The following is a 12,869-nucleotide window of genomic DNA, read 5'->3' as shown; positions in this document are numbered from 1 at the left end:
CGTACACACAGACACACACACACAGTCTGACACGAGGCGGGGAAGGTCGTTTGTGCTTGTCACCTCAGCAGTACACCACACTGACTCCCACATGAAAAATAATATGTTCAGTTCAGGTGAAATGTTTACGTTGTAAGAAATTCATGTCTGCAATCCATACTCACTAAATGTGACATTTCTTTCATAAGCAATACATTAAAAGGTGACACATGGGAGTTGTGAGGCTATTTCAGTTGGGGTTTTAAGGAGGGATATTAGATATAGGCTATGTCTCAAATGTCAAACTATTCCCTACATAGTGTACTACTTTTGACCACAGCCGTATGGACCCTGGTGAAAAGTAGTGCACTATAAAGGGAATAGGTTGCCATTTGAGATGCAGAGTAGTCTTACACCTCCCCACCACACAGCTCCGCACATGACATTTGTATAAATCCTCGGAGAATCATTGACAGCTTGAGAATCAATGAATAATTACAGAGACATGAATTCAAATTAAGATTAGGTTTTGTTTTTGTCATTGGGGCTCAGGATAGGGTATTGCTCTCGAATACCCTGCCTAAGGTACCTATCAAATGTCAAGTATTTTTGGAGAGGTATTTGGCATCCATGGAAATACCACACCTTGTGCTTTTTAATTCCGCACGAGAGCACATTCCTGCCAGGGGTGAGGATGGATAAAGTGTTCAGAGGTTTTTGTTATTTTTCTTCTCCCCTAAATAATTTCAGTTGGGGACGCCCATGAGTACCATGACTAAAGATAATATTTTAAACGGTTTAAGATGTTATTTCACTGTGCAGGAACAATATAACTTTTCCCCTCTCGCAACAAACTGATATTTGAGCTAATGTCTGATGCAAAGATCAATTAAAGTCCAACTTGTCAAAATACAAACCAAAATTTCCTTATTAGCCTGTCAGCGGCACTACATTTTCAGTAATTGCTTAATTTGCAGTAATCGTTCTGCTTTGGAAATGAACAGCAGGCACGCACACACACGCATACTGTACACACAAACACGCTAAACTAAGAGATGGCCAGCCAAACTCCTGTCAGCTCTGTTGGTCTGGGCAACAATTGATTGACTTTTGAAACACACACACACTCACAGAAATGTATTGGCTTAAGTATGTGATATGCAACAGCAGTAATATGAAGAGTTTGTCCTCATCTCCCTATTCATTAAATCACAGTGTTCTCCTCAGACAACCTGCCAATAGACACTTAATGCCTTCCCCTTGCGTCACAGGAATGTAGGTACAGCAAGCACATACAGTGCCTTGCAAAATTATTCATCCCCCTTGCCGTTTTTCCTATTTTGTTGCATTACAACCTGTAATTTAAATAGATTTTTATTTGGATTTCATGTAATGTATATACACAAAATAGTCCAAACTGGTGAAGTGAAATGAAAAAAATAACTTGTTTCAAAAAATTCCAAAAAAAAAAAACTGAAAAGTGGTGCGTGCATATGTCTTTTGCTATGAAGCCCCTAAATAAGATCTGGTGCAACCAATTACCTTCAGAAGTCACATAATTAGTTAAATAAAGTCTAAGTGTCATGATCTGTCACATGATCTCAGTATATATACAACTTTTCTGAAAGGCCCCAGAGTCTGCAACACCACTAAGCAAGGGGCACAACCAAGCAAGTGGCACCATGAAGACCAAGGAGCTCTCCAAACAGGTCAGAGACAAAGTTGTGAAGTACAGATCAGGGTTGGGTTATAAAAAAATATCAGAAACTATGAACATCCCACGGAGCACCATTAAATCCATTATTAAAAAATGGAAAGAATATGTCACCACAACAAACCTGCCAAGAGAGGGCTGCCCACCAAAACTCACAGACCAGGCAAGGAGGGCATTAATCAGAGAGGCAACAAAGAGACCAAAGATAACCATGAAGGAGCTGCAAAGCTCCACAGCGGACATTGGAGTATCTGTCCATAGGACCACTTTCAGCTGTACACTCCACAGAGCTGGGCTTTATGGATGTGGCCAGAAAAAAAGCCATTGCTTAAAGAAAAAAATAAGCAAACACGTTTGGTGTTTGCCGAAAGGCATGTGGGAGACTCCCGAAACATATGGCAGAAGGTACTCTGGTCGGAAGAGACTAAAATTGAGCTTTTTGGCCATCAAGGAAATGCTTTGTCTGGTGCAAAATCAACACCTCTCATTACCCCGAGAACACCATCCCCACAGGGAAATATGGTGGTGGCAGCATCATGCTGTGGGGATGTTTTTAATCAGCTGAGACTGGGAAACTGGTCAGAATTGAAGGAATGATGGATGCCGTTAAATACAGGGAAATTCTTGAGGAAAACCTGTTTCAGTCTTCCAGACATTTGAGACTGGGGTGGAGGTTCACCTTCCAGCAGGACAATGACCCTATGCTAAAGCAGTATGCTAAAGCAGCCCTAGTCAGACTCAGGCGGCATGCATACCATCCACCGCTTCTGATTGTACTTGTATTACTCGCTAATATTCAGTCCCTGGACAATAAAGTAGACGAGCTCAGGGCGAGGATCTCCTTCCAAAGAGACATCAGGAACTGTAACATACTCTGTTTTACGGAATCATTTTTCTCTCCGGATATATTGCCCTGTCCATTCACCCAGCATGGTTCTCCATCCATCGTGCTGACAGGAAGAAAGAACTCTCTTGAGAAAAAAAGGCAGAGGGGTTTGTTTAATGATTAACAACTAATGGTGTGATTGTGGTAACGTACAAGAACTCAAGTCCTTTTCTTCTGAACCTGTTTCAGTCTTCCAGAGATTTGAGACTGGGACGGAGGTTCACCTTCCAGCAGGACAATGACCCTAAGCATTCTGCTAAAGCAAAACTTGAGTGGTTTAAGGGGAAACATTTATATGTCTTGGAACGGTCAAGTCAAAGCCCAGACCTCAATCCAATTGAGAATCTGTGGTATGACTTAAAGATTGCTGTACACCAGTAGGACCTATCCAACTTGAAGGAGGTGGAGCAGTTTTGCCTTGAAGAACTGGCAAAAATCCCAGTAGCTAGATGTGCCAAGCTTATAGAGACATACCCCAAGATACTTGCAGCTGTAATTGCTGCAAAAGATGTCTCTACAAAGTATTGACTTTGGGGGGTGAATAGTTATGCACGCTCAAGTTTTCAGTTTTTTTGTCTTATTTCTTGTTTGTTTCACAATAACAAATATTTTGCATCTTCAAAGTGGTAGGCATGTTGTGTAAATCAAATGATACAAACCCCCAAAAAATCTATTTTAATTCCAGGTTGTAAAGCAACAAAATAGGAAAAATGCTTACGCAAGCCACTGTACACGCAACGACAGTACAGCAATCATTCAGAGGTACAATAGAGCAATCAGACTCTAAATGTAGAAGTTATTTTGAAATGGTATCATCTGGGTAAGGCTATTTCGTTAGCTAACATCGGTTTGACTGACTTTACATTCCATGACATAAACCACAGGATACTGTAAGTAGCTGTGTATGTACACTACTGTCGACTACATTCAATGAATACTGTAACAGCTTGCGGCATGTGTTATGTCAGTCTCCATATATCTTCTGGTCAGTTCTAAAAAAGACAACATCCACTTTTAACGGTGTTTATAGCATTTGTCATAATATAATGACTGTTTAATGTAAGCCTTATGATGGGAAAGTTCAAGTGAAGTATAGCTAGCTGCTTTTAAGAGGCTTGTGCCCGAAGAGCTGAGTGTGGGCGTATGTTTGCATGTGTTTGTTTGCATGTGTGCTTGCATGTTCATGTTTTGTGTGTGTGTGTGTGTGACTCATCCTGAATTTATCTTCTCTCAGCCTCTTCCTTCCACCATCTTTATTCTTTCTGTTTTCTCATTCTCCCTTTTTCCTACTCCAGCTTATCAGACACCTGAGTGCCCTGTTATCGCCTGTTCATTAGCGCTGGTATTAACGGATTAAAAGGAAACGTGGAATCAGAGTTTGTCTCTACTGAGGGTTTGACACTAGAGAATTCGGGGGGGATGTAGAGCTTGCCATGCAACTAAAAGCTGTAAATTCAGACTTAATTGCTTTGGAGACCAGATGTGATATGAATCGTTATGTAAACAAACTATGTTAAGTAACATGGAAGATGGAATAGTAAGCCACCAGCCTGACCTTTATGAATTAAAAGCAACCGAGACCTTTTAACGACTGAGCACAATTATAAACTAATTGTGAGCTGATACTATACTGTGATACGTATACAGTTTTAATAGAAACAGACTACCGAGATGCAAAACACCACATTATCAGTAATTAGACTGTTTTTACCCCTCTGACCTTCATTAATTGTTCAGTGCCTATTATTCCATTCCAATATGCTAATGTTATTTTCAGCATTAACATTTAAAAAGTAAATGGTGAATAATAAACACTGTTTTCTATACAAGTCTGACATCTCAAGGCCTTTCAAACTGAATAAAATACAATACAACAGAATGAACATGTATACTTCTGTTTAAGTCCATAAGTGTGTATATTCCCCTAGTCTCTTCATGATTCTGTGCTCCATTGCCAGCCATAGCCATGGTGGTGATGCATCAGTGCTCATTGTGTCATGTCTGGGGGCAGAAAGGCCCATTCTGGATGGATTGGAAGGTTTTAAAGAAACGAGTGCAGAAGTGACTGATGTGTAGGGACAAATGAGAAAGGGAGAGGGATGTTTTAGGAATGTGTGAAAGAGAATGATGTTTAAGGGAGGAGATAGGGAGAAAATTATGCTGTAGGGTTGGAAGGGAGAGTGAGTTATGTTTTACGAGAGAGAGGGAGAATGATGAGCTACTCCAATCAGTCCCATTACATTGGCATTTCTACAGCACCATCTGTGGACCAATACACTCTCTTGTCAGCTGGAAATGTCACGATGAACGGCTGTGTTGCAAAACACACCCACACCCACAGACACACACTACGCCCTGTTGTTTACCCAACGCTCCCGAGTGGTGCAGCGGTCTAAGGCACTGCAGCTCAGTCCAAGAGGCGTCACTGCAGTCCCTGGTTCGAATCCAGGCTGTATCACATCCGGCCGTGATTGGGAGTCCTGTAGGGTGACGCACAATTGGCCGGGTTTGGCCGGGTTTGGCCAGGGTAGGCCGTCATTGTAAATAAGAATTTGTTCTTAACTGACTTGCCTAGTTAAATAAGGGTTAAATAAAAAAATATATAAAAAAATATGAGTGGAAGCACGGGTACCAAATAAACACGAAGTGTTGAAAGCATAATAACGACCTCACCGTTCAACAGCCTCACCGTTCAACAGCCTCACCGTTCAACCAAACACAATAGATCTAATCTGTCTGGGATAAGACTCCTTTTCTGTGTGTGAAGTCGTCTGAGATTCATAAAAGGAGGATGAACACAGTGAACAATAGAGAGGTTGTTTGGATATTATCTTATTGTTAAGTCGAAGACAGATCCTGCAAAGACAACACAATACTTAATGACAACTCCAGACATCTTAATGAAATGGAGGAGTAATGTGGTTCATCGTGTTAGTTATAGACTCAATGCTCTTGTTAGGTCAGAAGTAGGACTATGCTCTAGTCTTGGTTTGATTACTACATTATTGGCACCCACCAGAGTAGGACTACAGCAAATATAGCAGCAATACCTCTTGCTCTGTGGTAATTTGTTGGTCATTGGAGCCGATTTGTTCTGCATAAGTTATCCCCAAACATTTTCGCTGAGTGGAAAGTTGTTCTCCGAGCGAGTGGATTCGTGACTTATGATGAAGCTTACAGTGAATCACGACGGGTGGAAATTAAAAACTCTGTCGGCGGCTGAGAACCTCCATGGCTTTAATGCTAGCATTAGTCATTCATCTACACTACCACTCTTCCCTCTGCAGTTTAAGGTGGGCTGCAGATATACCTGCAGGGGTGACACATCACTCCAGTGGCTGTTGAGATTTACTGGATATCCTGGATATTCTAAACCGGTTGTGTAATGGTGAATTTTGCCACCTTGAAATGTTGAATCACTATCATTTGAGTGTACAAAATCTCAGTCTACCTTACATAGTTTAAAGGCTCACCAGTTGTAGACACAAGGTGTGAAGGGCAGTTTCGTCTTATCGCAAAGCTTTCAACAGCCTAGACAAGTTCTGTTATTCACAAAGATAAGACGTGCTTATGAAGGGGAACGAGAGTAACAGCCGGGCAAATACCAGGAGTCAAAGATCACCTGCTGATCCCTTAAAGTGACAATATCCTGCCTGAGCGACACCTGAATGCCCATGACCTTGGGCCTTATGCTAATCTGACCTTTATCCAGCGAGGCCTCCGTCTGTCTGCGTTCACCTGCTTACAGACACTACGGAACCCTGTGTAAAACACACTTCCTGTCTAGCAGCCCCTTTGTTCCTCAGTTGTCAGCAGAATGTTGAATTTACATTTGAATTGGATCATGATGTGGTTGTAGTACCCCTACACTTGCTGTTAAACTTAAACACGTCAGAGGAAAGTGTTACAGAGCCGTGTTATTATGAGATGACTGGCAGTCAGACCAACTCACAGAATCCAAGTTAATATCCGACAAACTGACTCATGTTAGGGAGTATCCTTGGAGCGTGTGTACAAGGGCACAGCAGAATTAGAGCAGGGCCTTAGAGAGTTGTGTTTGAGTATGTGCGTACATGTGTGCGTGCCTGTGCTTGTATGCTTGCATGTGTCTGTCTGTGAGTATGTGTGCATTCCTCTTTCTGACCTGCATGTGTGTGGACTATGATAACTTTGATCCATCACTCCTCTGATGTGTGATTGAAGACGATGTGTCCACTCCCACTGTCTGTTTGATATGCCACCTTCACTAACTCCGCTGACGTTACAGAACACTCTATTAAGATACAAGACACCTGAAACAGATGTGATTCGTCAGCTCCTTTGTCTGTTGTGATTGAGTTGATGTCTCATATTGACAGTATTGTATAACACTGGAGAGGAACAGAACTGGGGGGAGGAACACTTGTTAGCATTGCCCTGACTATTCTGCTGACTCTGCCTACAGAGCGAAAGTCTCTGAAGAGAACCCTTGCTGTTTTCTTTGAGTTTACTGTTTTTTAATAAGGTTAGTTTAGATACAGGCGTACAGTTCATTCACATTCAGTGTTTGATCAGTATAACTCCCTCACTGCCGCCTTCTTGCAAAAAGTATATTTAAAACAATTTTTTACAGATTGTGGTAACTGTAACACTGTTGCCTCTCAACTAATAGTATTCTATTTATTTCTTCCCTATTATTTTCTAACACTCAACCACACACAGCAACAACTTCTTCTCAACAAGTTACATTTCCAAGCCCTGATCGTTGGGCGCTTCAGTCTTCTTTTCCACCTAGTCACTAACCCACCAACTTCACCCCTGACCCTGGAAGACAGGGGGCTAGATTGGTTCCACCAGGACCTGTGATTGGTTGAATGAGCATCATAATTGGTTCAGTCAGGATGGTGATTGGTTAGATGAGGAGTTGTCTGGCATGCACCTCAGGCTGCAGACACTGTTGCACTCCAGGACCAAGAGCTGTTCATCTGATGTGAGAGGCAGGATGTATTGATCATGTCTGGTCTAGCTGAGTGTGCGCGTGTTTGTGCATGCAAGTGTGCATGCAACCGAGTGAGCAATAAATTGTGTGAGGATATTTCTATGAACTCTGTACGGCCCAGAAAAGTCAAGAGCGTAAATTGAACTAAAGGCCAGCAGAGCTACTTTCTCAGTTTCCTAAACACAGTCATTAATATACTACACTGAGAACCATATGTCCTGACCTTCCATTCTCATCGCTTCATCTAAAACAAAACGTGTAATATATTGTCCTTACGTTCCCATGTGAATATCAAAATCAATATTCAACATTAAATAGCAGGATAACAAAACAATAAGTTGACTGTGGATTGATGTCATACTGAAAGATGCTTGTTTTATGGTGCCACTGAAGCTAATAGTTCACGAGCTGATCATGTGGCTCTGTTCTGTAAGACTATAAAGCAGAGAAGAGGAGTGAAAGGGCGAGACAGAATAATGGACATTAGAGATAAGAGAGAAACGTGTTCAATTAAAACTACAGATAGATTTTCACATTGTTGAAGGTTGAATATGAACAATACAGGTTATTCTTCCTTACTTTAAGTCCACAACAATGGTCCGAATTGAGGGTATGAATTTCAATGTTTTCTATTGCTCAAGGTAGGAAGCTGCCCGAGAGCACAAATCTAGGATCAGCTTAGCTCCCCTAAACTATTACGGGAAAACACAAAACTGACCTTAGAGCAGTGTCTAGGGGTAAACTTCATCCTAATCATTGTAGACTTTGTTAAATTACATAAATCCCTGGAAATAGTTGTGTCAACCTTGTTCTTTGATCTCTTGAAGATTACCTGTTTCATTCCCTCCTCTCTCACTTCTAAAGCGAACTGCAGCAGCTTAGACCAAATCAATATGAGCACCACCAGGAAATGAAAGGAATTCTATTTTTAGTAAAAACATACTCAATAGATTTTGACCAAAAAACAACAATACCGTTCTTCCTTCTTGGAAATGACGCTTTTGATCAACTTTCCCAACCAGGCAAGTCGGCTCTGTTCCGGTTATATCCTCGCTTTCTCTGCACCAATGAGAAACAATGTGCTTTATTCTATTACAGAATAAATCCAATCTCATGCTTCACGGTTTAGAGAGGAAAAGTGGAGGAAGCGATGAAAGAACGAGACAGCGTGGTGGAGCGAGGGAGAATGTTGACACAAATCCCACAATCCCTAGGGTGTCTCCGGTGGGCCGTAGGGGCACAGATCAGCGATTCCAATCAATTAACCAATCAATGAACAATTCAATTAACCAATCAATGACCCAGTCGATTACAGAGTTAATGGGAATTTGTGTAGCTATTGGGAATGGGTGTGTGATGAGAAGGGCATACCAGTAAATCAGTGTGGTTTATGTTAGCACATCAAAGACAATCACATAAAACATACCAATATACCAAACTCATAGTCCAAGCTCTCATATTGGTCAAATAATTGACTTGTTGAAATAACCAGACACACAATTGCCCTCCACAGCTGCTGTTGATTCTACTCCAAACCTGATGAATATATAAATGAATAATGAATCAGCTCCGAATTAATATTAAATTCATAGTCGTAAAGCAAATAACTTGTAATATCCACTGATGTCGTGCCTGTGGACTGTCATTCATAAAATAATGACAACATTGAACACAGTGGCACCAAGCTGGCGTCAATCAGAATACACATACACGCGTGCATACTGTTTCACGCACTTCATACAGTATGTACGTATATACTGTGTCATTGAACACTGGTCACTTCAATAATGTTTACATACAAAACACAGCATTATATGTGTGTAAATATATATATATATATATACAGTATAGTATATACGTACATACTGTATGAAGTGGGTAAAACAGTATGCACGTGTGTGTGTGTATTCTGATTGGTGCCAGCTTGGTGCCACTGTGTTTAATGTTGTCATTATTTTATTATCCCTGATAATCTATTTTTATAATAACATATATATTTCTTAATTTCTTATTTTTGGGGGGATTATGTGTGTATTGTGTTTTGTGTGTGTTTTTATTGCCAGGTACTACTGCACTGTTGGAGCTAGAAACACAAGCATTTCACTGCACCTGCCATAACATCTGCAAACCTGTGTACGCGACCAATACAATTTGATTTGACAATGTGTTGAATATCACTGCACGTTTCCTATTTTCACGCATTTCTCGGTTTCAAAATACTTCCTTGGGTTCGTTCCCTCGTTAAAATGTGGTGATGGTCGAGCCTGCTATGCGTCCTTTACTTCTATAGTGCTGCTGTGAATGGATATTCGCACTGTGGACAACACTTACCCATTGAAGGTAACCCGTAATCTCCTGTCCTTGTTTGAACCCAGCAGGTAACCTGCACACTGCTGTTCTGTCTGTGGTGGACAACAATGCTAGATGTTATTTTGCACCGTTCCAGTTCTGTCATGTCAAGACAAAGCTGACGTATGACTGTTTTTAAGCCCAGCTCAGCCTATTAGAGTAGTAACATCAGAGGAACATACATTTCACTGTCCGCGCTGAGGAAGAACACAAACAGCCTAACAAACCACAAACTTCTACTTCTGTCTGGTCTGTCACCCTGTCTCTCTCTCTCCCTCCATTTGACCCCAAGTGGATGCCTGCCAGTAATTAAAATGAATTAACTTGTCCGGCATGAAGCTAAAACCAATTATCTGGGAACACACTTGCTTGTCAACAAAGCAGCGTTTGGTTGGGAGAGGAATGGGCAGCTTGTCCCACCGTTGGCTCCCGCTGGAGACCCAGTAGGATGATGGATGTTGGGAAGTTTGTGTGCGTGCGTGTATGTGCGTTCCATGCGTGAGTGTGTGAGTGAGTGAGTAAGATGGATGTAGGGTTTTACAACAGGGGCTTGTTTTTAATGAGTTCCAACAGCATACTGCCGGCTCATTATTATAAAAAGAGATTATCAGGGATAATAAAATATAATAATATCCAAGTAATATCGATGATTATTATTGGTTAGGGAGCTAGTTTTTGGTATTATCCTTATTGTTGTTGGTTTTGGTGTTGTTGTTGTGGTTAATCTTTAAGATTGTGTATTTCCCAATGGGTAGAACAGACGATAGAGTGAATGTTATATTGTATATGTAAAAAGGCCTTAGAAGGAGCATGTTGCAGTACATTTACTATGAAAAGAGGATTTTCCACGATGACTACATAGAGGCCTGTGGCTGTGGGTGATCTAGGAAGAAAAGTATCATAAGCCATCCCATGTATTTATTCTCTGTGGTACCTACACAGTTAAGGTATCCATGATCCCGCACTGTGAAAAACTCTGCAGATTTCTGTCATTTTTCTGTGCCTCAGTAGAGCCCCAAAACACACATAAATCTAGATTTGTACAACTCAGAGAAACAGAGGCAGTGTAGCGGGAAGCCTAATCTTGAATTGCTGTGCACACCTGTTCAGAAAGCATCACGGTTCACACACACACACCATCCACACTCTCCATCTGTTTGTGTGTGTGAATGCATTCTTGCCTCTGTGTGTGTCTGTGTTTTGTGCTGTTGGAGATGTGCGACCCGTTGATATAGGACACAGGGCTGTGAGTGTGTGTAGCTGACACAATAAGACCTAGTGACAAGAAGAAGACAGGGCTGTGAGGAGAGGCCAGGGAAGGCTCAGAAACACAATCCGGTGTTGAGAGAAACAAATTGCCTTTTGGTGAGTTAGGAGGGGAGATGAAGGGAGAATATCATTGTGTCCTTGTTACACTAGGAAAACAAAACATTCACTGTAGGAGATTCGTTTCAAGCACCGCTGGAATGCACACGAGATAGAGACTTTGATTACACTACCCATTGCTGTTATACTGTACCTAAATAATATTGGGACAGTATGAATAGTTCAGGTTTCTTATCATATTTGTTTTTGGATAGTAGGTCTAAGTAATTACAGATAGTAGGTCTAATGGATAGTAGGTCTAAGTAATTACAAAAAACTAAAGCCCTTGTCACCAACACTATTAGTGGTCCCAAATGTTGGTCATATTTTGTACCCATTGCGGTGGATTATTGCTCCCATCACATGAAATAGCGATGTAGATAATTGCTCCCTACAACTTCAGGCCATTGTCGTTTGTGACATTAATTAATTCTGTGTAATTTAAAAGGCTGTCTGTGGACAGGGGACCTCACGCCTCCTCTGGCCTCCGCTCCATGATTGAATTTCACAAAGTTCATCTCTGCCGCTCTTAACTTTTCCAGTCCACTTCACATTCAAGGGAGAGTGAGAGGGAACAAAATCTCCTAAAAAACTCAAAGTATCAGCCTTATTCTGGTTACTATCCATCACGGTGGAAGCAGGGGAGGACAGTGAGGAATCTAGCCAGCCAGAGTATCAGTAGAGTAGAGGAAGATGACCCTATGGACCTAGCACCCCATGTCATTATCTTTCTCTCTCTGTCTGTCCATTCTCTCTGGAGCTGCTGGGCTGGAGGAGGCCACAGCTCCACTCCATCAAGTTGTAGAAGCCATGAGAAAAGACAGAGGGCACACTTACAGGCAATGCATACACGCACAAACACACACACAGACACAAACACACAGACACAAACACACACACACACAAACACTCACACATATACACTGCTCAAAAAAATAAAGGGAACACTTAAACAACACAATGTAACTCCAAGTCAATCACACTTCTGTGAAATCAAACTGTCCACTTAGGAAGCAACACTGATTGACAATAAATTTCACATGCTGTTGTGCAAATGGAATAGACAACAGGTGGAAATGATAGGCAATTAGCAAGACACCCCCAATAAAGGAGTGGTTCTGCAGGTGGTGACCACAGACCACTTCTCAGTTCCTATGCTTCCTGGCTGATGTTTTGGTCACTTTTGAATGCTGGCGGTGCTTTCACTCTAGTGGTAGCATGAGACGGAGTCCACAACCCACACAAGTGGCTCAGGTAGTGCAGCTCATCCAGGATGGCACATCAATGCGAGCTGTGGCAAGAAGGCTTGCTGTGTCTGTCAGCGTAGTGTCCAGAGCATGGAGGCGCTACCAGGAGACAAGCCAGTACATCAGGAGACGTGGAGGAGGCCGTAGGAGGGCAACAACCCAGCAGCAGGACCGCTACCTCCGCCTTTGTGCAAGGAGGAGCACTGCCAGAGCCCTGCAAAATGACCTCCAGCAGGCCACAAATGTGCATGTGTCTGCTCAAACGGTCAGAAACAGACTCCATGAGGGTGGTATGAGAGCCCGACGTCCACAGGTGGGGGTTGTGCTTACAGCCCAACACCGTGCAGGACG

This window comes from Salvelinus alpinus, chromosome 8 (assembly GCF_045679555.1).
Source record: "Salvelinus alpinus chromosome 8, SLU_Salpinus.1, whole genome shotgun sequence".
NCBI lineage: Eukaryota > Metazoa > Chordata > Actinopteri > Salmoniformes > Salmonidae > Salvelinus > Salvelinus alpinus.
The sequence above is the reverse complement of the archived record's forward strand: the minus strand, read 5'-3'. Positions refer to the sequence as shown.